General features: G+C 36.6%; 1 protein-coding gene across 4 annotated transcripts in view; it reads right to left on the bottom strand.

Moving 5' to 3' along the window:
- LOC5564986 (dual 3',5'-cyclic-AMP and -GMP phosphodiesterase 11) overlaps window positions 1–26675 on the bottom strand; it is a 425037-nt gene that overhangs the window by 278231 nt on the left and 120131 nt on the right. For all 4 annotated transcript variants that reach the window (XM_021845674.1, XM_021845676.1, XM_021845675.1 and 1 more), the window contains one exon: window positions 13105–13182. The gene's annotated coding sequence lies outside the window, so the exon portion shown is untranslated. The remainder of the gene's footprint in view (window positions 1–13104; window positions 13183–26675) is intronic.

Raw genomic sequence — 26675 nt, 5'->3', positions numbered from 1 at the left:
GAAAAAGTTATTTTGAACAGTATGATGGACCATATCACCAAAAAATTCATTTTTTTGCCGCTGTTCGGATTCCGACATGGACATTCGACCACTCATCAACTTTTACGTGTAGGGTAAGTGTTCCCTTAGTTGTGGGTGTTCCTATAGTTGCGGTAGTGCCGTTTTCGCTGATTTTATTGCTTGAGCCACAGAACCGACTCTGCCAATCAACGTATTGGCTTATTGATACACGGAATAGTTGAAAGGAGCGTTCAAATTGCTTTAAAACTGATGAAATATCACTAAAATTGCTAAAACTGTTGTTGCTTGTACCAATAGTTGCGGTAAAGTGTTCCTATAGTGGAGGATCCCATAAAAAAACAACGGATACCGCAACTATAAGAACACAAATTAAAAATATACCGCAACTAAAGGAACAGTGTACCAATAGTGGAGGTATTATTTTTCACTGACATGCCGTGGATTACTACGATGAAATCATTTTTCTCGTTAAGTCAATGGTCGTTACTTCCCGTTACGAAAATATTTATTTATTTATTCACTGTCTTGAATCTAGTACGATTCCCCAGACTGTCTCTTACTCTAAAACTCTAATTCTATTTTTAAACACAGATTTGGATACATTAAAGTCAAACAAGTCACTCACACTATTGAATAATCGAGAACATACACATAACGGATTGTTGAAGCCATAGGAAGTTCTATGCCGTCTGATGAGCAGCAAATCACGTTGTCGCAGATGTCGGTTTGGTGCGTAGAACGAAACATTTTGCAGGAGCGATGGACAGTCAAGATTTCCTCTGATCAAGTCAAACATAAAAAGCCTTTGTAGGTTACTGCGTCTCGAAGAAAGTGTTTGCAAAGCAATGAGTCTGCAGCGTGACGTGTAATCAGGCAAGTTAAACGGATCCGACCATGGCAGCTGCCGAAGGGCGAAGCGGATGAAGCTACGCTGGACCTTTTCAATCCGGATAATGTGGGTAGTATGTTGTGGAGACCATACACATACAGCATACTCCAAAATACTACGAACAAGCGAGCAATATAACGCCTTGAGAGCATAGATGTCCTTGAAGCAGCTAGCATTTCGTCGAACAAATCCTAAGGCTGCAAACGCCTTTGCAGTTGTAGCATTGACGTGTTCATTAAACCGCAGTTTACTGTCCAGAATAACACCTAAGTCTCGGATTGACTCAACGCGTTCCAATGGTTCTGATCCAATCGAATATACAAATTCGATGCACGATTGTCGACGGGAAAATACAACGGACTTACACTTTTTGATGTTCAACTCCATGCCGTTTTCCATGCACCACAGCTCGAGTTCCTTTATATCTGCTTGTAGCGCACAGCTGTCCAGATGAGATGCTATAGTTCTGTATATTTTTAGATCGTCAGTGTAGAACAACTTTCCCGATTTCAGTCGGAAGCATAGGTCGTTTATAAACAACATGAAAATCAGTGGCCCTAGAACGCTTCCCTGAGGAACACCAGAAGCAATAGAGAAAACGCTAGAGTGTGTGCCATTAATGTTGACGAATGCTACGCGTTGCGTCAGATACGATCGCAACCACTCCGTTATCCAATCCGGAAAGCCCAAGTGACTTAGCCTCGCTATTGCTAGTTCATGTGGCACTTTGTCGAACGCTTTGGAGAAATCGAAGTATATGGCATCTACTTGGCTCCTTTTTTCGATTTCTGTCGATAGGAAGTTAGTGAACATCATAAGGTTAGTTGTCGTTGATCGCTTTTTGACGAAGCCGTGCTGGAGTTCCGAAATTATTGGGGTAGATGCAGCGTAGAGAACATTGTGAACTAAACCTTCAAAAACTTTAGCTACGGAGCATAAAATTGAAACGCCACGGTAGTTTTCGACAGCATGAGAAGAACCAGCTTTGAAGATAGGAGTGATTGAGGCTTTCTTCCATATCGACGGACAAGTGCTATTACGAAGCGACTTATTATAGATAATCTCCAGCGGCATTTGCAACGATTCTGCACATTCTTTTAAGACTAACGGCGGCAAATTGTCAGTACCAGCCCCTTTGGTAACGTCCAGATTTTTCAAAGCTGAATATACATCTTGCCGCGAAATATCGAAAGGCGCGAAATTCAGATCGTAAGTTGGGCAATTTCTGAGGTTGTCCGATGAAAACGTTGGTGGATTCGAACTGTACACGTTCTTAAAGCAGTCGGCAAACATATTAGCAACATCTTCAGGGCAGCTAGCGATAGTTGTTTTGTAAATCATTTCAGCAGGAAATCGAGTTGTGTGTTTGCGATTTCGAATAAAATTCCAAAAGGCTGTGGGATCGTGCTTAGCGGTCGTCTCCAAACGAGCGACGTAGTTTCGAAATGCAGCAGTTTGACACTCGTTATAACTGGTTTCGATAAGACGTAAATTGTTTCGATTTTCATCAGTTCGCGCTCGAAAATAACGTCTTCGAGATTTGCGAACAACATTGCGAAGATGTTGCAATTCGGATGTCCACCAAGGATGTTTGTAAGAACAACGCGTGCGTCGTCTACGAGGGACGTGCTCGTCCAAAATTCCGTACAGAATGTCATAAAAAATACATACCGTCTCGTCGGTGCCCCTACCGTCAAACGCTATCTCCCAGTCAATGGCTGAAATAGCATCGTTCAACTCCGCAAAATCACAGCGTTGAAAATCGAAGTCCCGCTGTTGGCTCGAATCCTCGGCAAACTGCATACGAGCATCGTTTAAGTCCATACGAAGAATCAGCGGCTTATGGTGATAATCAATTTTGAGGAGCGGTGTCGGTGGTTCGATTACCTCAATGTCCCTTGCTTCATACTTCCCGTTACATCATCAACATGTGCATTAATTGCGCTTCTTGAATTAAGGCGGTTAAATGAAGTTCAATCGTGCTTAGTACCTCCACTATTGGTACATCTACCCTAACAAATTTAATTTGTTCCAACAAATAAAAAGGCTTTTCTACTGGTCTTGCTCATCTAGACATTGAAAAAGCATTCGACAGTGTGTAGCACGAAGACTTGATTGTAAATTAAAAAAATCATTTTCTAACAAACATTGTTAGCATAATCCAAAGTTATTTTTCAAATCGTATACTTCAGGTTAATTACCAGAACTCCAAGTCTGAATGACTTCCTGTAAGAGCAGGTGTTCCTCAAGGCAGCCCATAGGGATATATATTTTACAAAATTTTCACGTTTAACTTACCTGAGTTGCCTCAGGTATAATAAAAATTTTGGTTTGCGGATGGACTCTACAAAAAAGGGCGAAACCTACGTGACGTAGATTGAAAAAAAAGTTTGTATATTTTTTCTTCAAACATGTTTGCAAGTCTCTACCCCCTTATTAATAGAAAATCAAAACTATGTCTTAAGAACAAGCTTTTGATATTCAAAAAATTGTTCAGGTCAGCCATGTTGTTTGCTGTACCAATATGGACTAGCTTTTGTAATACCAGGAAGAAAGCTCTGCAAAGAATTCAAAACAGCATTTTGAAAATGAATTTGAAGCTGCTTCCTCCCTGGTATAGTAGTAGTGAGTAAAATAGAATATCCAATGTTGAAACTTTGGAATAAATTTCGAACCAACATTTCTAGACATCGTTGTATATCTAAGTTAAGTTATTTTAAGTTAATCGAAAGCATTTTTTTCTTTTATAAGCAGGTGAAATCAACTCATCATTAAAAAATCTGAACTGCTACGACAAATGAAATGTAATATGTTGTTAACAAAATTTTAATAAAAGCCTAATTTTGTTTTATCAAATTAGAATGAAAGTGTTTTCTTACACAGAACACCTAGATATATGAAATAAATGTTTGGAATGATACTAATTACGAATAAAAAAATCTCCCCGAACTTGAAACGCGTCAAGCGCTTCCTGTTATAATAAACGTTTAACAACCTTCCTTAAATCATAGATATCATAATTTTTATCATTCTGACAAAGCCTGAACTCGTAAACCAGCTGACGAGCACTAAAATTTTGTCCCCGATCCGACCGCTTGCTGGATGCTCGGAATTCCCATGCACTGCCATACCCATCCACAACTTATCGTGCCTTAACCTCCGACACGCTGCAGTGGAAATTTCATTTGATATTCACAGTTTGCATTGCACTGTGTTAAATCTGACACCCAAAGTGGTAAGCCAGAATCCACAAGAGCGCGCGAGTCCCGGTAACGCCATGACACGGAGCTGCCACATCTACGGCAGGGCTGGAGAGGACATTATGTCAACCGTATCGCCCCACCCCCCCCCCCTGATCCCACTCAGAAGGAAGTGAATGTAAATGACTAGGAAAAGAACGCTGTGAATGGGACATGGTGTGCTCCCCGAACCGTTATCGTTAGGAAAAAAGTAGAATTTGATAAATTGCTATGTAAGGTCCCTTATGAAGCCAACAAATTCTAGAGAAATCATAGTTTTACATACATTTAGGTTGTAATGCAAAAACTTGTGCATAAACCTAAACTAGATAGGGTGCCGATGCCATTAGTGGACTACCTAAGCTATAAAAAATTATAACAAAATCACGAAAAGTATTAACAGAGATCTTTTGGCGTTAACAGAAAGATTTCAACCTCTACTATATGGGAAAAATAAAAAGAGTGATGAAACTAATTTTTTAACATAAAATCGCTTGAGCCACTATTGGTACACTATTGGTGTTGCAGTAGTTGCGCTACTGCTTCAATAGTAGAAGTTTGGGAATGATACAAGGAATTTTAAACAAAATGGTAAATTTTTACACAGGTTTAACATTTTTCCTTCGGAACAGCAAGTAATATCTTTCGAATGAAGCATAAAGATCATCTCTGGGGCTTTTCTTCATTTCAATATATCCATTTTAAAAAGTGCTTCCATCCGTTGATCCACTACTGGAACATGACGGCAACCAATTTTTTGCATAAAATAGTTATTTATATGACTAATTGATAAAATAAAAGCTGAAATTTGGTAAATTGACTAAACTAGAGACGATCTATCCACCAAAAATAGCACATGTCGTTTTTATCAAAAAAATGTACGTGTTTTCCATAGTCCAATCTACTGGTACATTACAACCATTGGTACCCGCACCCTATACAAATTCAACTTCATTTTAATAATTTTTAATATTTAAATAGGTATATTATAAGGAAAAATTAAAACGAGATTCTTACCTCTAGGGGCAAAAAGGAGCAAGAAAAACTATTGTACATTTGAAAGTATGGATCATTCGCCACTTAATAGTGGGTGACTCTTCTTCTTCTTCTTCTTCTTGGCTTTTACGTCCTTACTGGGACAGAGCCTGCTTCTCAGCGTAGTGTTTTTACGAGCACTTCCACAGTTATTAACTGAGAGCTTTCTTTGCCTAAGTTGCCATTTTCGCATTCGTATATCGTGTGGCAGGTACGATGATACTCTATGCCCAAGGAAGTCAAAGAGATTTTCTTTACGAAAAGATCCTGGACCGACCGGGATTCGAACCCAGACACCTTCAACATGGTTTTGCTTTGTAGCCGCGGACTCTAACCACTCAGCCCCAAAGTGGGTAACTCAGGAAGGCCCCAAAGTGGGTGACTCATTATCTCGAAACACTTCACATAAAATGGGCGAAGTTTTGATAACTAAACAAAATTTTGAAGAAATATTAAAACAAAAACATTTTTGGTAAAAATTAAACAGTTGTCATTAAACCGAATTAATTCAAATTCGAATTAATTGCCTATTGAGCTCAAATCGATTATGATTTAGCTGGGATTTAGCTGTTTGAAGTTTGCTGGGTAAATTGAAGTTGATGAATTTATAGCAGTCCAATTTTGCTGACTTTTCTACTTATGAGATGCTACCAAAAATCGAAAAAAATAATGATCAATCGCAAATTTTGAGAAATCATCACTCAATGGTACAGAAGCCTATGAAAAATATAAACAAATAATTTTAAGAACATAAAATATTGAGATTTTGTCCGGCCCAGCGCCACTGTGTGTCGAAGTTCTGAACAAAAGCGATGGAAGAATTATTCAAATCCGTTGACCCGCTGTGAAGCCAACTAGTGACATACAAACACCATTCCATGTTTTATTTATATGAGGTGACTTGTTGTGTTTTCGGCAGCTTTGTTATCTTCATCATGGGTGGTTTTCAGAAAATGTGTTCAGCTCAAAATTTGCATTATTACAATTAGCATAAAATTTGCTTTACTGCCGAATTTGCTTTACTGCCGAATTTCAAAAGATTTGGCCGATATGACGAACGACTTTAAAAGTTTAAACAAAAAAGCATAAGTTCATGGGATTTAAACGAATATTTGTTGCAAATATTCCTCAAAAAGCTACTCCGAAGATTTCTCAAGTATTGTTACTAGATTCCTATTTGTTTTCTTAAATTGCCACCACTCATACATGTCTTCGGATATATATTGTATTTCTTCAGGAATTACATTCGAAGTTCTCCTAGGGATTGTTTCAGGGATATCGTCAATGTTTATTCAAGCAATTAATTCCAAATTAATCCAAGAATCTTTTCAAATTTCATATATTTTTGTTACTTGGGATACCGTTAATATGTTTCATAAGATATTTTCCTATTCCTTTTTTTTGGACTCTGCCATACACGATGTTCAGTTCTGCAAGGGATGCTTGAAAAAAAAAATAAGAGAGATGCGAGAGATGAGAGATATGAGAGAGATGAGAGAGATTTTTTTTGCAAGAATCTTAGAGTTTAAAAAACATCTAAAGACTTGCCTATTGTGTGTATTGTTCATGCACATGCCAGTGTACATTGGTTCTAGAGTTTCCAATTTTCCCGGGATTTGACTTCCCGGGAAACGGGAAATAAATCCCGGGATCCCGGGTAATTTTCAAAAACGTGAAAATAAAGCAAATCTGATGGAATTTCCTTTTTTTTCGTTAATAATTTGTATTTTTGTATATATTTTTTTTCATACCAGTAAACTTGTATTTCTCTTTTTTTTTTTTGAGTAATTTATTCATGTTTCTCAAAAAAAATTGAAACTTTTCATGTGAAATATTTGATGATATTATGGTGATTTTAGGATATTTGCAAAATTTCCCGTGAATTTATACAGAGGTCGAACTTTTGCTTCGCTGATTCGAACTTTTGCACCACTATGGGCCAAAAATCGTTTCCAAACATTTATGCAAAAACTAATACACCTCAAAACATCCTTATGATAGTTCTAGAAACGCCCTTACATAAAATATTGAAAAATATGTTATCTTCATTTGGTGCCATGCGTCGTAGGTTTGACCAAAAATTACAATATTTACGTTGAAAAATAACAAATAGCCATACCTTTTCCAAATCTCAAGAAAAAAAAAGAAACTCTTGCTCCACTCGAACTTTTTCCCCACTTTACTCTAATATTTTCAAAATTTTGTTTATCTTTTCAAACAAAAACCGTCCTCAGAGTTTTTTTCCATCATAAACAGAAAAAAAGAATAATCTTTCTAATGGTGACAAAAGATTGAGAAACCGTTTGCACCTTTCAAAGATATCGGCATTTGAAAACATCAATTTTTACGAAGAAAACCATAAGAGATAGAACAGTAGTTCTTTGGCAGAAAGTTGCGCAATCAAAAGTTTTAAAAGTGCTCAGAACAATGTTTTTGCGTGGAATTATCGTAAAAAACTGATTTTTCAGCACCACCCTAACTTATTTGTAAAAAAAATTACATGACACGCAAACCATAAGAGATAGAAATTTAGGTTTATCGGCAAAGTTGCTCCAAATTGATTGTTCTAAGACATTGTAGAACATGCCTAAATGCGTCAGCAAAAAAGTTTATATGCTGATCTCGCAAACCATGCGGGCCACCCTAATTTCACATAACTGAAAATAAATATCTGAAAAATATGGAGAAACTTTGCCGAAGTCACCATATAACTAAAATCCACGGTTTAGGCGCAATCATTTTTTTCTTCCTAGATATGGCTTCGGGAACAATGTGCAGTGTACGGATTGGCGTTGGGTGGGATTCACTTGTATGCCTGCCCACTAAAATCGCTCTCCTAGGATCCCTATCACCTGACTTTCCCTTCGGCACCACCTTGCAGTATTGCTTCGAAGGAGAGGTGTTAGTGCTTATGAGAGATGTGAAAGATGAGATAGGAAAAGGAGATGAGAGAAATGAGAGAGATGATAGATGAGAGAAATTAGAGAGATGAAAGAGATGAAAAAGATGAGAGATGTGAGAGAGATGAGAGAGATGAGAGAGATGAGAAAGATGAGAGAGATGAGAGAGATGAGAAAGATGAGAGAGATGAGAGAGATGAGAGAGATGAGAGATGAGAGAGATGAGAGAGATGAGAGAGATGAGAGAGATGAGAGAAATGAGAGAGATGAGGGAGATCAGGAAGATAAGAGAGAGGAGTGACATGAGGGAGATGAAAGATATGGGAGAGATGAGAGAAATGAGAGAACTGAGAGAGATGAGAGAGATAAAAAAGAAGATAAATATGAGAGAGATAAAATAATTGATAGTGGTGAGAGAGATGAAAGTGATGGTGGTTGAATTAATGACTGACAATTACAAAGTGATAGTAGATAATAAAATGAGAGATGAGAAATTTATAAATTTTTATAATTTATAAAGATGAAAAAGAGAGAAGGCAATGGGGGTAAGATAGTGACAGATAGATGAATGAGTAAAAAGCAATTCTATTATTTCAATGACTTCATTTCTCCAAAAGTTCCATTCATGGATAGCTCTGAGAAAAACTGTCAAAATTCTTCCATTATTTATATCGAAAATCTTTATGGAATTCAGTCTGGAATTCCAAATCAATACCAACAACTACTCCAAAAATCAAGAACCACTGTCAATCCCAAAAAAATCTAACGGAGGTATAAGAGATAATAGCTTCCGTTCTTTGGAAATCCTTTGTAGGATCCAAAAGAAACGAATAGAGATATTTTTACAAGAATCGTTATAAGATGTTTTAATGTTCTTCCTGGAAGGAATATTTGGGGAAATAGATATTCAAATTCCTGAGAAAACATTATTAACTTTCCTCAAGGCAAACTACTGCAAATCTCATTTAAATTCCTGTATAAATTCTGTACTAATCACAAAAAGAAAATGGAAGTCATGTAAAATTTCCAAAAGGCTTTTTGGAGGTGTTCCCAAAGCTTTCATTTAACAAAAGTATCGATTAATCGCAAGTTGCATTTCATCAAGGCTTTCCAGAGAATATTTTAGGAAAATGGATTTTTGAAGACCTTTATGAAGTCATTGAAGGCTGTTTCCCGAGGGAGCTATCAGGATCAATTAAAAATCATCTTGAGGAATTACTAAAGATATCAAGAGAAGACAACTCGACGCATTTCTTGAGGAAGTTCATAAAAATATAATTTCCAAGGCGTAATTATGAGTGTAATTTTTGATCAAGTTCAAAAAGGAATGCTACAGAATTTCGTATAATTATGTAGAAGGATTTCCGAAGCGTGCATAATTGATTGATACTTGAAGGAAATCCTATAAACTTTCCAACATGTTCTTTGGTAGAATAACTGGAACAATTAATGATGCATAGCTTTAAAAGATAAATTAACTAAGGTGTCTTGAAAAAAAAATCCTTGTGATTTTCAAATCTGATACCTTCAGATTTCTTTTTGAATGGGTTACAACCATCTATGGATATATTTTCAGAAATGCTCATGTTTTGCTCACGTATTTCACATGATGTTCATTTTACCACCAACAGCTGTTCATTTTACCCACATAGTGCAGGAAAAATGAACATTTGAATCGTTTTTGGCTAGCGATAAATATATGTGAAAATTTAGCTTTTTTAGTCTGAATTCATGTCGGTACTTTTAATAACATCCCTATGTTTGATGTTGTGCGATAGAACTATTCAAATTTCACGTTTTTCTATCAGAAACAAGATGATTTCTTTAAGGTGTTCATTTTACCGCCCCTTCCCCTACTGATTGAAATGATTTTTAGAATAAATTATTGGAAAAGGTTTCAATAAATTCCTTGAAGAAACTATATAAAATTAAAAGATCTATATCTATATAAAATTTAAAGAGATAGCTCAGAAGGAAGTCTAACAAATATGTGAAGTTATTCCTTATCGGACTTCTTGACAAATTCTTTGAAAAGCTTCTGCGTAAATTAATTTAAAAATAACTTACTAAATGCGTGGCTAAAACCTTTAGAGGTTCATGGCAAATTTCTCGCTTAATATATTACGGACTGTTGATAAAATCTTTTAATGATTCCTGGTAATGTCTTCGGCATATTTCTGGTTTTAGTTGAGAAGGTTAGAATCAAAGGGCTGAGAGTGATAACTTACATAAACATGAATCATATAGTCTATCTTTCAACAATTCAAACAAAATAGAGTTGTTATTTGATTTTGATTCGTCGGTCAGAGGTGGAGGGGCTACTCTGTTGCACATCAGTGTACGTCTTTGAATATATATCAGAATGCTCCAATTTTCAATTAATGCTTACCATGCTTACGGCGTAATAGAAATTTTGTAGATATTCTTAGAAGAACTCTCAACTAGGTATCGAAGATTTTTTTCGTGGACTTGGTGATCTAATGATTATTACTTCTACTTCATAAGCAGATGGCCATGAGTTCACTCCCAGGCTCAACGCTTTCCTTGTACTTTATAGTTATATCTCTCACTTGACTCTATCTTATACTCATCACACCTATGGCCCAAGTGCAAATGGAGCTAAAAATGGAGATAATGCACACGAATGTCCGATTTCCCACATTAGTCTGCTTTCTGACGTGTCAGGCGCCATTGTTGCCTAAAAATAGAAGATAACCAGCACTTATACACTGAGGGTGCCTGTTAGTTCAAACCATTCATCTGGACGATTCTTAGTGTAAGTGATGCTGATCTGACAATTCTGGAGCAACCATTGGCGACCAATCAAGCTCAAGCTCAGTATTGAAGATAAGTTTCAAATATCTGGTTTCCTTAAAATTTGTAAATTTAAATTATCTAAAGGGCATAACATCAAAATGGGTCCAAAGTTTTTGTTTTTTGAATGCAACTTAACCATAGAAAACAACTTGTGACCACAGATTCGATGGATTTTTAAGGCTTTACTTACGTGAATTTTAGTTCATCTAGCCTTTTGTTCACTCTGAGATTTGATGAAGATTTTTATCTGCTAATAACAGTCCGGAGAACACCGTGAGTGAATCTCATCACCAGCAACGGTCAGCGGGATGTCATTTTATCTAAGCACACTCCAGTTCACAGCGTGTGCAGAATACCTACATGGTGTGAGGAGAATCGGGAGAGCGGATCTCCGTGGTGATAATCAAATAAAATCCAACGGACCATTAACCATTGGCGCGTCCAGGTCAATTGTTTGCAGGCATCACAGTTCCGGAGAGCGATCTCGCAGGACAGAAGAATTTCATCCGGTGGAACAAGATTCGTTTGAATTTCCAGAGAAGCAACGTGGAGATGATAGGAGCACTGCTGGTAGCACGTGTTTTCTGCTGTTCGACGTCGGGTCGCTCAAGTGCAGCGCAGCGTGGTGAATGTGAATGAAGAAAGACTATTTTTAGTCTTATCGATTGGACACATGATGTTGGTTCGCAGTTGAAGTGCGGCTGACAGACCTCAACTAGCAGCAGAGATGTAGGTGTCTACCGAGACAAAGGTCAAGAAATGTTTCGTTTCAAGGTTCACCTTCGCTGTTTTGTGCGGTGGTTGAGTGCGGAAGACTAGGCCAGGATCAGCCATATCGGTGTGCCCAGATGTTCGACTTCGAGAGACAAGCTGAAGTTTGTCAGTGACTCTCAATCGATAAAAATTAGGAACATTTTCTTTAAAACAAAGTAAAAGTTCTCTTCCACGAAAAAATCGATAACGTGTTCTAATGTCTTACTGGGGCCTTCCTTAGCCGAGTGGTTAGAGTCCGCGGCTACAAGCAAAGCCATGCTGGAGGTGCATGGATGGGTTCAATTCCCGGTCCAGGATCTTTTCGTAATGGAAATTTCCTTGAATTCCCTGGGCATAGAGTATCATCGTACCTGCCACACGATATACGAATGCGAAAATAGCAACTTTGGCAAAAAAAACTCTCAGTTAATAACTGTGGAAGTGCTCATTGAACACCAAGCCGAGAAGCAGGCTCAGTCCCAATGAGGACGTAATCTCAAGAAGAAAAAGACATGTTGTCATAACGAGAGAGTTAAAATAAATTGGTCAAATGTAGTATGTATCCAGGACTCATGTTAGATTTTTTTCCTGTTTATGCTACAAAACAACTTGATATAAAAAAGTGTAACGTTTGAAATGATACCGAAAATAATTTGAAAAATATATGAACCATGAAACAATTGTTGCTTCCAACTCGTGGCGAAACACTGAACTAGTGTCCCGATACGAACGTATTCGAACCACTATCGAAAGCAACCACACCACTCATCGCACTCAGTGCACTCGGGAGGCTTCATCCCACCGAAACGATACTCGACACCCGACCGACACTCGAGAGGATAAAAAGATCCATTAAGTTTATTATTGCAGCGGCAAGCATTTAGTCTCTCTGCTGTGGAAGCCAACAGTCAGCCAGCCGACCAACGCAACGTATCATCAGTAGATAGGTACCTACCCAACAACAAAGCTTGGCGTGGCGTTTAATCGCTCGGCCGCCGACCACCAGCGACCAAAGCTTTGCCAAGGGGCGTCGACCTTGGAGCTGAATGGAAACCATGTAGCTGATTAGTGGGTGGACCGGGTGTTTTTACCCCTATTGATTAAATTTTTTGCTCCGTATCATCTGCTGCCACGCTTTGTCTGTAGGGTAGGTCCAACTGTATTTATTCATTTTTTTTTTTGTATTTTCCACCCCAACGTAGTACCTGTGCAATGCACTTGCTGGAGGACATTATCAGGATAGCGCCACCAATAACTAGTGATATACATGTTGAAAGTCACTGTGGCATGTTATCAATTTGCCGTATAAAAGTAGTAAAGTAAAGGCGACTGGTGTTGGTAACAGTTGGTGGAAAAAATGAGTTGTAAGGGATAGTTGATAGCAGTTCAAGGTGGTTTAAATTCATTCAATACGTTTGCTTTAAAGCTAAGGAAGGGAAATGATGCTTACCGGCTTTTCGTCGTGCACGCCACAGAACGGGCGGAACGGTATTACCCGGGGATGCCAGCGTGACAGCCTACGATGGTCCTGGAAGAAGAAAACAAAATGTAATTAGTAATAAACTCTTTTGGAATTGAATGCGAGTGGTCATTTGCTCCGCTAACTTTGTGAGGCTTAATTTTGACACAATTCGAAACAGGTTCTATTAGTGAAATAGTATTTGGAGAACTTGTAAAAAATGGAGCAGAAATATTGAAAAATAAAAAAGTTATCGCTATGTGAATATATTTTTGTTGTAAAAAATTATGCTGCTCGCAAAGGGGCTAACTTGCCTGAACTTTCTCTTAATATCTTCTTCTTCTTGGCATTAACATCCCCACTGGGACAGAGCCTGCTTCTTAGCGCAGTGTTATTATGAGCACTTCCACAGTTATTAACTGAGAGCTTTCTTTGCCAAAGTTGCCATTTTCGCATTCGTATATCGTGTGGCAGGTTATTGTCCAGGTGTGTGGTAAATTTAATTAAAATCTTTACAACAGTATAAAAAATAGCGTGTTTATTAGAGTCAAGAGTTTTTATTACGGGAATAAAGTAAATTTAGCTACGAAATTCAAAGTGGGACTGTTGTGCCTAGAAATACGGGGGTTTTGGTGAATTTCTTCGCATAACAGTCCCACTGATGGTAGTGACCAATTATGTGCTAAGCATACTGCAGTAGATGACCGTTCTTACGCATAGATTGTACCGAAGGTAGAGGACGTATATCCTCAAGACTCCGTTAAGGCACCTAATGACGGCTCAAGTGACATGTGCCAAACGGAGCCACGTGTGGGGAAGTGAAAAAAAAAAACGATTTAGCAGTTTGGGATGGAAAGCAAAATTTTCTGTATGTGTGAGACAATGTATAAGTTAGTGAAAGAAAGAGTGGATGAGTGAGTTAGAGAGTTTATAAGATGTTATAAATTCATATATCGACTCTTCCAGCTAGGGACGTTCCGGTATTGCAAAGTATCGATTTTTGATTCGATGCGATTATCGAATCAAAGTATCGATACCACCGATATATTGAATCAAAATATCGATATATCAGAATATCATATGATATATCTGAATGAAGCGAAATTCCTAAATCGCTCAGAGACATGCCGTTTTGTTTCCTAAGATTCGAAAAAAAAATCTTTGAATACTCAAGATTATTAGTATTTTGGCCGATATGCACATAAACATCTTCTGTTGAGATACATTATAGTACAATTCAAATGGTAACTACTTTTTTAAATTCCCTAATCCATGGTAACATGGATCAGCGTAGCAACATTGATCGCAATGACCCTCCTCTTAAAAAGTTCAATGTTTTCAATGTATAAATGGTGACTCCCTTCCTTCTATTCATGAGCTAATACTCATTAAGGTTTTTGCAAAAAATGAGTTGCATTCATGCGTAAATTTTTCAACTTTTGGAAACAATGGTTTTCATGATTATGGATGAAACGCTCGAAGAATCATGCCTCACATGAGTTCTGAAAACGATATGAGCAGAAGAAATGCAGTTTTTACTAAAAATGGTATCGCTGAAAACGTTTCCGTTGTAAAAACTTTCATAAATATGTTCAGTCAAGCATAACTCACAAATTACTATAAGCAATGCAGAAATTCCTTAGGAAGTTGCCTACATTTAGGCGTATTTCACAATTCATGGTGTATTTAATTTTGAAATAACTCAAAAAGTAAATGACTTGTAAGAGTGTGGTCTTCATATTCGGCTTCAGGTACCACGATTTTATTAAGCAAATATATTTTCAATATTACTGAACGTTGTATTCAAGGGTGATCAATGTTACCTCCTATCAGCTTAATCAAAAAATCACTCATATCGGAACGTCCCTACTTCCAGCTGCAGGCTTGACATGAACTCATATGTGAATTCAAGGTTATTCTGCGAAGTAAATATTCAACTCAAAATTCACGACACAAATCTTCACACGATTTGACATTTCTTTGGACTTAATTTGCAAAATCTTGATATTTGATACATCGCAAATGAAGCTTTAGAACCACCAACATATTTGCCACTTGTACAGAAGAACCAATTATCCAGAATAACCCAGTTTGTGGCCAAGTCACCCAAAACCTCTTAAACTATTCTTCTTTTGACTTGACTTTGACTTCGTCTTGACTTCATCAAGTTTGATATGACGCAAGATAGGTCTCAGAATCGCCAATATAATTGTAACCTTCCCTGGAGAACAGGGTATCCAAAACAACCTGGCATGTTATCAAGTTATCCAAGAACCTTTGAATTACCCTTATTTAGCCTTGATTTGGGAATTTATGTAGTTTGATATAGCCAGCTAGGTTTTAGAACCGATGGTTTAGAGGCCATATCCCCCAGGGAACCGGGAATTCGGAACAATCTTACATGTGGTCAAGTCATTCAAATACATTTGAACCACCTTTAGACTTGATTTGCAAATTCATGAAAATTGATATGTCGCAAGCCAGGTTTTAGATTCGCCAATATAATATGGCCACTTCAGCCAATGAACCGGTATTCGGAACAACCCAGAATGTGGCCAAGTCATCCAAAAACGGTCGAACTATTTTTATTTAGACTTGGTTTGCTAAATCATTTGTCGCAAGCCATGGACTTGAAATTAAAGTGGTTACTGATTCTTCAAGTGGGATTATTTCAGTATTACCCGTGATGAATCCGAAATTACGGTAAATTTTTAATCGATGCCCATGGTTCTAAAAACTAGAAAAAATTTGTGATCGATCCTGGAAATTCAACTGAAATTCATTGAAAAATGGATGGGAAATAAAATGTTGATATTGAAAATTTCAATCAAATCTGACTTCAGGCCCGCATGAATGATGAATGCATCCCGATAATACAAACACATAAAAAAGGTTGTGTTCTACATGGAATGTAAAGCCAACGTAAAAAGGTGTTCAAAACGATTTTTCCAAACACCAGCTAATTCAAAACTGCCTACTGACTATTTTGTTCGAGATCAGCGCAGCGAATTGTATAGTGTGACAGTTATGCGTAGAAATACAGTAGTGGAACAGTTATGCGCGGAAATTCAACAATGGGACAAATTGACTTGGCTTGCTTTTCATTGAGTTTCCGAACAAATTTGATTTTAGGTAAGTGTTTTCTAAAACTATACGTAAAAATAAACTGTTTGATGACAAAAAGTAAAAATGCAAGAAAAGTAACATGGGACAATTATGCGTATAACGACAGCTCAATAATGATAGAAATAAATTTGTTTTTAACAGTGCAGGTAAGGGCCTTCCTTAGCCGAGTGGTTGGAGTCCGTGGCTACAAAGCAAAGCCATGCTGAAGGTGTCTGGGTTCGATTCCCGGTCGATCCAGGATCTTTTCGTACTGGAAATTTGCTTGACTTCCCTGAGCATAAAGTGTCATCACACATATACACGATATACGAATGCGAAAATGACAACTTTGGCAAAGAAAACTCTCAGTTAACAACTGTCGAAGTGCTCATTAAACACTAAGCTGAGAAGCAGGCTCTGTCCCAGTAAAGACATAATGTCAAGAAGAAGAAAAAGTTGTATCCATTGACAGATACGCGTATTTCGATCTCAACTATAAGGCCGCCTTCAGTGTCGCGTACCTACTAGACGAGACTAAGTCAAGTGTAGTACACGACACTGAAGATCGCTTAACAGTTGAGGTCTAAATACTCGGATCTGTCAAAGTATTCAAACTCTAATGTCATTAATTGGTATAGTACTATGTTCAGCGTTTATTTATTTATACTCATTACATTCCACTAAACAGCTCTAAGTTTTATTATCTGAAATATAGTATCCAGATCAACAAAAGTAATATATGAACCTTTGCTAAATGAAAGCATTTGTTGTTTAATGCAACGAAAACGTTCATTTCGTAGAAAACTTTGTATTTCATCCCAGCCAACGTATCTCTTGCAAAATGCACAAACCGTTTTCGTCAAATACACTAAAGCTCTAAAAGTTCGCGATGTTTTTACAAAGGATCTGTACATTATGTTTCAATGTACGTTCTCAATGGGAAATAGATTTGAATTACAACATGCTTGGTGCAACAGAACATTTGTTTGTTTTCAACTTGAAGATTGATTTTTATCACTAAGCTGGTTACATACATGCTATGAAATTGTTTAGTTGCAGAAAATAACGAATAATTTCGTAGTTCAAATAAACGATTTCGATATTAAAAAAAAAAAACAAATGTATTTTAAGTGTGGATGAATCATTTTTTGATTCGCAAATTGAATTCACAAAAGGATCATACGAGATTTTTTTTTGGTAGGGTTTGCGTCAAAATCTTTTTATAAATTTTATGAAAATAACCCATGAAGCATCTCGTTTAAGAACTGAAAGAAATACAGTAATGTCCCGATTTTGTCAGCCCCATGCTGAATTTAAGGTTGACAAAATCGGAAAAGAGCTAAAAGCGGGAAAAAAAATTCGACAGGTTTCAAGTTTTTTTTTTTAACTTAAGGACTTAGTTTTAATATAAACATTGTGTTTTTCACTTCAATTTTCTATGAAGGGTAAGTGTTCCCTTAGTTGTGGGTGTTCCTATAGTTGAGGTAGGGCCGCTTTTATTGATTTTATTACATTAACCACAGAACCGACACTGCCAATCGATGTACTGGCTTGTTGATACACGGAATAGTTGAAAAGAGCGTTCAAATTGCTTTAAAACTGATGAAATATCACTAAAATGCTAAAACTGTTCTTGCTTGTACCAATAGTTGCGGTAAAGTGTTCCTATAGTGGAGGATTCCATAAGAAAACCACGGATACCGCAACTATAGGAGCACAAATTAAAAATATACCGCAACTAAAGGAACAGTGTACCAATAGTGGAGGTATTATTTTTCACTGACATGCCGTGGATAACTGCGATGAAATCATTTTTCTCATTAAGTCAATGGTCGTTACTTTCAGTTACAACATTAACATTTACATTATTTGCGCTTCTTGAATTTAGGCGGTTAAATGAAATTCGATCGTGCTTAGTATCTTCACTATTGGTACTTTTACCCTACCGTGATGCAAGGTAATATTGATCAGTTTTATGAATAATTATTGAAAATTTCAGATTTCAAAATTTTGGTCTTTAGATGATTGTATAGACGTGGCCAAGGTCATAATTGACTTTATGCACGCAATATTACCAGTATAGACGAGTTTACTCTGATTAAAATAAATATCAATTTTAAGGCTGACAAAATCGGGCAAAAAGCATGCTAAAATCGGAGGTAGACAAAATCGGGTCAAAAAAGGTGCTAATATCGGATAGATAAAATCAGGGGTAGACAAAATCGGAGCCTGACAAAATCGGGTCATCACTGTATTGAATTATACAGCTTCAAGATAAACTTTGATTAAATCAGAATCCCCGAACGAAGCTTTTTCAGTAATTCCTAAAGAATCCTATGAGGAATCTTTGAAAAGATTCCTGGAGGAAATATGTGGTGGAAATGCTTGAAAAATATCCATAGTAAATCTTAGAGGAACTTTCAATAGACTTGAAGACAATCTTAGAGTAACCTCCTGAGCAGTATTTAAATGAATCGCCATATAATTGCTTAGAAATCCCGGTTTTTTTGGTGAAATCTTTGGATGAGATATTTGTTAAATTCTAGAATTTTTCCCGGGAAACAAGTTTAGATTGTCACATCGGTAAACCCAAAGTACTGAAATGCTAAACTTCAGACCTCGACGAACCAGTTGTTGGTTTATGTTATGTCATCTACGTGCAACTTAAATAAACTTCATACTCAGACGCTACTTCAGTTTAGCATTTGAATTCATCAAAGTCCACACTCGTCGCAACCAGTCATGTGGGTCAGTTCCACTCTACTAGTTCTATCGGTACTGTGCGTGTCAGCAGTTGAACTGCCACCACCACATTACGTAACAAGAATAAGTTTCTACACAGCACTCCAAGAGTGTGCCGAGTATTTTCAGATCTCCGAAAATCTTCTGCAGCAGTACATTAGCAGTTCGTATCCAGATGATCCTTCGGTACACAAACTTGTTCGTTGCTCGCTGATGCTACTAGGCTGCTGGGACGATATCACAGGAATGCGGAGAAATGTGATTGAAAACTTTTTCGAGATTGATCCAAATGATCGTGATCACGTCAGAAGAACTAACGAGTGCATCAGAAAGAGTACCACTGAAGACGTCTCGAGTCCGGCTTACGTAGCGTTTCTTTGTTACCATCAGCAGTTTGGGAATTTCAAGCTGCATAGTAAGCGATTTGTTCCATTTGGATCGCACGAGTTGAAGCAGCTGGTTGAGATGGCCTTGAATGTTGCTGAGCTTCCTTGGTTCGTACCAGCTCAGTACGCTACCAATGACATACTGTACGAACCACATTTCCCACCAGTACTATACTTTATCTTCGTCCGAGGAGGGTTCTACAACGCCAAGATAGGATTCGATTTGCGGAATTTGTTCACACAATTCGGAGTAGAAGAATTACTGAAAGCTGACGTGGAGCAGTGTCTGGCGAACGTAGTGCATACAGAAAAAGTTAACGGTCATGAATCGATAGTGATCAAAGGATTTCAGAAATGTTTGGCACACTTCATACCACTTTTGGAAGTAGTGCAGGATGTAGCTCGGTCGACCAGTAATGATAGATCTGCTTCAGTGAAGGCTTGCACTGGATTGAACCCCAGTACTCAACCTCCGTTCTACAATCGAGCGTGTGAAGATTGAAGAAAATTTTAAATTGTTATGAAGTTGCTTTAAAAACAGTATCAAATAAACAATTAAATGTTCGTCTAGTAACATAACATCCATTTCTTTTATCTAGGTGTTCTATTTTACGCATTACTGTTATCCTAATTTGGTTAAACTAAATTAAGCGATTGGGGCCCAGATATCCGTAGCGGTAAACGCGCAGCTATTCAGCAAGACCAAGCTGAGGATCATGGGTTCGAATCCCACCAGTCGAGAATCTAAAGGAAATTTTCTCGACTTCCAGGGCATAGAGTATCGTCGTACCTGCCACGCAATATACAAATTAAAAATTGGTCAATTGGCAAGAAAGCTCTCAGTTAATGACTGTGGAAGTGTGCTCATAAGAATACTAAGCTGAAAATCAGACTGTGTCCCAGTAGGAACGTAACGCCAGAAAGAAGGAGAAGAAAAAGAAGAAAAAAAGAAGAAGAAAAATAAATTGAGAAATTGAAGTACTGTTTTATTTCCTTAGACATTTAGAAGTTCTGTCAGTTTTTTGATCAAGTAGCGATGTTCAAAATCAATAAAAACTGCGCAGAATTGAACCGTGCAGAGCACCGATTACGTTTAGTGACCATTAACTCCACTAATCATTCCTATTACCGGTCACATGGCAGAAGCAGTGCCAAGCATCTTTATTTACCCGTTCGCAATCTCCCGCATCTTAATTATCCGGCCGAGTTGGCATCTCATTACACAGTTTAATGCGATCAATTAAAATTACTCACGATTGTCTCTGGGCCATAAATTTTCCACGCTTCCATTCATCACTCATCGGAATTTACGAGCGCCAACCAGCCCCAGCAGCGATCGCTTCGTAGCTATCGGAAAGTGTGGATCTGGTCAACTATGGCCAAGTCTAAGTTTCTCGCTGGAAAAGCAACTAGTTGAGCCAACTCGATATGCTTGTAGTAGATGCAGTGCACAGTGGGCAATAACGAATCGAAAATCTCAACTTTTAGATTCCGTAAGATCACAGCGTTAACATCTGTCTATTTCTGTCTTATGATAAAAATAATCATAATATGGCATAAACGGGAAAAAACTAACTGTATACATATATAAATTTTACATGGCAAAACAATCGGAATTTTATTGATTATCGTGTTGCTGAAAAATAATAGCAATTATTTGAATTTAATGTTATGTCCGATTGGGACCAATTAAACCAATTCAAAAATGAACAAATATTTTCAATAACATTATCAGTAAGTGATAGTTATGAATAACCTATGACAAGATGTGACAGCTCAATCGCGACTGCTATATTAGCATCCAATGCTACCAGTTCGTTTATAAGAAAAATCTTTAACACATTTTTTTAAATTTTTGCATGCTATTTAAGGAATCAGTTTTATGTTAAAAATAAGCAATATACAGTCACTTTCCACGACTTACGGTTTTCGAATTAAATTAAAAAGTCTCTCGGTTACTTACTTTTGTCTTTGAACAACCCTCTGAAACTCTATGTAAAATGACTGCAATGTGATAATTCCCTTACAGGTAAAACTTCAAATTATGTGTAGTTCGTCATCCAAATTTCAGCCAATTCGGACAACCAGAAGCTGAGATACAGCACCCCAAACTTGGGCATTTTGTATGGAAAAACAGCATTTGGTTACTAACTTATGTCACTGACTGTATTCAGTGAAAATGCGCACAATTTCAATAGCAATCGAGTATCCTTATTTATTTGAGCATTATAAAGACTTGTCACAATAATCAACATTAAATTCAAGTAGATTTAAAAAAAATAATTTGGAAAATGGTAAATTAAATTACGTAGTTTAGTTCGAGTGTAAAAACAACACTGAAATAAATTTGAATTCATCATAAAATGTATACACATCCTTTACATTTTTGCCCTAAGTTATCCCAGGCTAGAATTTTACTTAACGGGTACTTTAGTTAAGATGTAAACTTTACATGTTTTCTACAATAACAACTAAAGATTACTTCAGGGAGAATTGAATATCGCGAAATGATTCATATCATCATAACTATGTAAGTTCTAATGTTTATAATGGTTTTCGCAACGTTAATCGCACAAGTGGTATATATGCATCATTAGTAATAAAACGCAATATTTATCTATAGACCCTATTCAAAAGTTTGTCCAAAAACTTGTTTTTTTTTTTGCTAACAGAAATTTGCATAACAAAACAAATGATTAAATGATTTTGACATAAGATGGCAGAAATAATTTTGGTCGGCAGTTTTTATGGAACCTGTCCACATTGCACAATGATCCAGATAGAAAGTTTTGTGATCATTTTGTGGTTTTAGAGTATAGGTTGCTTCCCAGAAGTGTCTCGAAATTAGTTGTACTACAATTCGTACGAAAGGGATTTTTTTCTGCACTTATCGCAATAGTGTCCTATACGACAACTTTTTTATGTTAATAGATAGCAAGTTGGTATATACAGCAAAGTTGTAGCATATTTTAATACAAAAAACTTTGAAGAACAAACTTTTTCTCTTTCTCTTATACTTTCTGAGATAATTAACTTTTTATGTAAAAAAATGAAGAAAATCATTTTTTCACTCATAAGTAATTTATTTACACATTTTAGCAGCCTACTATGTTCTACAAAGTTTTTGGTACTATTATATTCAACAACTTTGGGAGTTGTGTTTGATCCTTCGACCTTGACGCTTGCTCCTGCGGGGGCCGTCGATGAGGGCAGGATCAAACATGTCGCGCATCGGTCGAGTGAAAGTGAAAAAGTGGCGTGATCCTTTAGTTGTGTTTGATCCTTCGATCTTGACGCTTGCTCCTGTGGGGGCGGGCGATGAGGGCAAGATAAACATGTCGCACATTGGTCGAGTAAAGTGAAAAAGTGTCGCGTTCGATTAGTCTTTTTTTGATCTATCGACGTTGACGCTTGCTTCTGAGCAGTGCGTCAAGAAAACCCGAGCAGTCGTCAGTTGTTTTCCCTCTCGAGTCGCGCGCCTTTTTTCTCTGAGTGCTTTTATATAGCCGAGCAAACGAGTGAAGCTGAAAGTGAATTGTTGCTGCTCAAGGATGACGGATCAATTGGTGAGCTCGTTTCATGCTACTATTTCTAATCTATAAAATGCATGTATGAATGCACCTTTAATCGTTACAACGGTGAGACGTAAATATGATTTTTCAACAAACTATGAATGGTTCGTCACTGTGAGTGTCGACATAAACTCTGATTCATAAATTATTTATGTCTAAATTTTGTGTTTTTTTCAAAACACCTTCTTTTTACCTTAATTTATGTAATTAAAAACAAAATTTGAATGGTTCGACACTACAAGTGTAGACTTGCGAAAGGTTCACTTTATTCAATAAACTTTGAAAGGTTCGTCACCTCAAGTGTCGGCATAATTTTTCTCTTTATAGATATTGTTCATATCAAATGAAAATTTTATATTTACATATAAGCATGTTTATATCTCACAAATAATTATTTATCATGGTCTAATCGCTTATCAAAGTGAATCCTGTGACCCAACGATCCTCCCCATTAATAAACATCCCTCCCAGTAACCTTTGTGGAGATGCAGAGGCAAACACGGTCTCCAAATAGCAAGGGTTACACACTAACATTCCTTCCCCCAATCCCACCTGACTGCAAGGACGTGGCCGGCGCCGTTATTGACCATGTATAAATAGAGGCACTGAATTATGCACACTGAAGAAGATTATGGCCAATCCCAGCCGATCTTCTAGTTGATTCTTTGTGCATTTTCACTGACTTCGGTCAATCACGGAATAGCAACCATTGATATGTGTAGTCAGTCTAAGCTAAAGGCTAAGCTAAGCAATATTTTGTTATGGTGAATAAAAACAGCGAACTATTAATATGTTGCTTCGGATTCCGGACACTTTTTTACTAAATATTGGCTTATTTTGTGTTAAATTCAACAACTCTTAATTTAATGATTTTAAACAGTTTGCTACACGTTAACACGAAAGTCTAGAAACGTGATAAACGCTAAAGCTGCCAGAAAGGTACAGAAAGTGTTGGCAAAATTGCTTGACTCATCTTATGCTAGGGCCTGGAATCACAATTCAATGATTTGGTTTCGAATAATACTCTTGATTGAACTTACCAGAAATATGTACATATTCTTCTCTCTAATGTTCCAAAATAACTGTTCATTGATATGAATTAAGCTCCATTTTCACTAAATATTCGTGTGCATCCGGGTTTAGAAGCAGTCAAATTATTTGCTTCCTAATCTGGATACCGGGAATTCACCACAAATAATCAGTAATTAGGATATTTTCGATTAATTCAACTTCACCGTAATAGAACACAATAGTTCACTTTTCGTTTCAATCCTATATTAGCACATACTATGATAACACTGTTTTCAATACAAATTAATCTTAGCTATCCTCTATTGGCAACTGCAAGATGCAGTCTAACAGAGACTGAGATGTGTTGAGGATCGATGCGAATTTTATTTTTTATTTTTGTATATATACCTTAACCAGTATAAGTATGAAAATAAGTTTTTTGATAAAAAAAATTCAACTATCTTGCAACGTTATGTGTTTTTTTACATAAAGGCATATATGTCACTTTTGCGGCTACGAGTAAAAAGATGCATTTTTGCAAATAACTTCTTATGTCATTTTGAGTAATAATAGTACAAATTGCAAGGATTTTCTTGGAAAATAATTAAATTGGCACTTGGGACAGTTTCGCGATTATGCGTATATTAAATGCCATTTATGCCATTTGTAGCTCTTTTGACCAGAAACAACTTTCCCTACCGTACCTAGATGCTCAAACGGCTTGATCTTCCAGTTTTGATTTTTGTCCCACATCTCCATACATTCAACACACTGTGCGCCGATCCATGTAACGTTTATTTGATACCATTTTTTCTAGAATTCCAGAAATTTCTCTAGTTAGCCCTCCTGATATTTATGTATAAAAACTTCTGAGATTATCCTCAGAAATGGTTCCTAGAAATACTTGACCAGTATTGACTTAACGGATTCCTGTCTTGAAGATTTATTGAGGAATTCAATCAGCAAATTCTCATTGAGTTCCACCAAGAAATAGTTTAAATATTTCTGACGGAATTGCTCTATAATATGTCCAAGAATTGTTTCGAAGGAATTGAGGATTCTAGGAATTTTGAATTCAAGGATTTAAAATTTCTGCAATGGTTTTATAAAAGATAAATCAACAAATTGTACTGTTCCTATGATCGAAAACTACAGCATGCAATTTCTCCATGCTATAAAGTGGATTCTACTTTGAATTACTCAAACCATTCAACCTTCGCCTTAATTTTTTTCCGGAGTTTCTGCAGAAGCTTCATAATTTCATAAAGTATTCCTGCATTGGGCATGAATCCTTCCAAGAGCTCTTAAGCCGTCGCGCTGTTGTATTTTGTACAACACTGGTGAGATACTGGTAATAATTCGAGTCAAAAATATCTTCATCAATTTCACTATGAATTTTTGCAGAAGTTTCTCTAACTGTTTATTCAATAACCATTCTATGAAAAACTTAAATTTCTTCAATTTGTTTCTATGTTAAATGAAATCCTTTATTGATTCCATCAAGAGTTTCTTAAACAAAATCTCTATGATTTGTTAGCGAGTTCTCTAAGTTACTCTTCAACTATTCGTCTAGAGATTTTTTACAGATTTTTTTTATTGCAAAAATTTATTAAGTTATTCCTCCAAAAAGTGATCAAGTACCCCAGATGTCCCACAAAACTCACCTAGAATACCGCCGATAACCCCACCAGGTATTTGTTCAGAAACTTTTCCTTGTAAAATCCCTCAAGGATAGTTCTTGGGAAAAATATTGAGAAATAAGTGAAGACTGAAAATGCCTGCCGGATAAATAACGTATAATTTAGATTCATTTTCTCTTCAAAAATACACGTTGAATTAAAGTATGAAAAAAAAATGTTTTGTTTCAATACAACGTAATACGATATAACGTAACGAAAATAAAATTCGAGTTACATTCTATCGAGGTATTACTGTAATTAAATAAAAACCGACTTTTAAAACACCCGACCAAGACGGGGGTTGAAAACGGATTTGCGACATGTTCAGGGCTGGTAGCAGACAGACAGCAAAATAATAGTGACTTTAGTGACCAAAATGATAAAAAAGTGACCAAAAAGTGACTTGAAAACTACAAGTATTAGTCATCAAAATGACTAGAAATGAAAATACGTTCTGTGTGTATATAACCTTTCTACATATTAGGCGAATTTAGAATGTAGAGAGCTGCAGTAATGTTAAATCTTTCCTAACAGTTATCTGTCCGAGATAAGACTTGATTATGACAATGGAAAAAAAATAGCGTTTTCGAGATTCAATTTATCATTTTTTACAAGACGAACATTAGCTTAAATAAGGTAACTATGTTAGAATTCTGATTTACGTCAAAAAATAAAATAAAATACATGAACGTTGGTAAACAAATTCGTGTTAGAATTCTTAGCAAAATTCCTGTACCTAAGGAACTTACTGGAAAGATTTTGAAGTAGGGATGCAAAATGAAAAGCTTTTCTTAACAAAGCTGTGGAATAAATCGAGGGAAAATGTTTGGTTGTAGACAAAATTATAGCGAAAAGCGAGAATAAATTTCAGAACATTTTGAAAAAAATCCTGACAGAATTCAAATATCAAAAACAAACGAAAAATAGAAATTTATGCTAAATTTGTGGCAGAATTCCTGTAAAATAAAGAATCCAAATAAAAAATAACTGCAGAACACAATGGATTTTAAACGAAATCGAGAAAAAAAATCAAATTATATGAATATCGTGCATAAAGAATTAGAATT

Source organism: Aedes aegypti, chromosome 2, assembly GCF_002204515.2.
Source record: "Aedes aegypti strain LVP_AGWG chromosome 2, AaegL5.0 Primary Assembly, whole genome shotgun sequence".
NCBI classification, from domain to species: domain Eukaryota; kingdom Metazoa; phylum Arthropoda; class Insecta; order Diptera; family Culicidae; genus Aedes; species Aedes aegypti.
The sequence above is the reverse complement of the archived record's forward strand: the minus strand, read 5'-3'. Positions and strand labels throughout refer to the sequence as shown.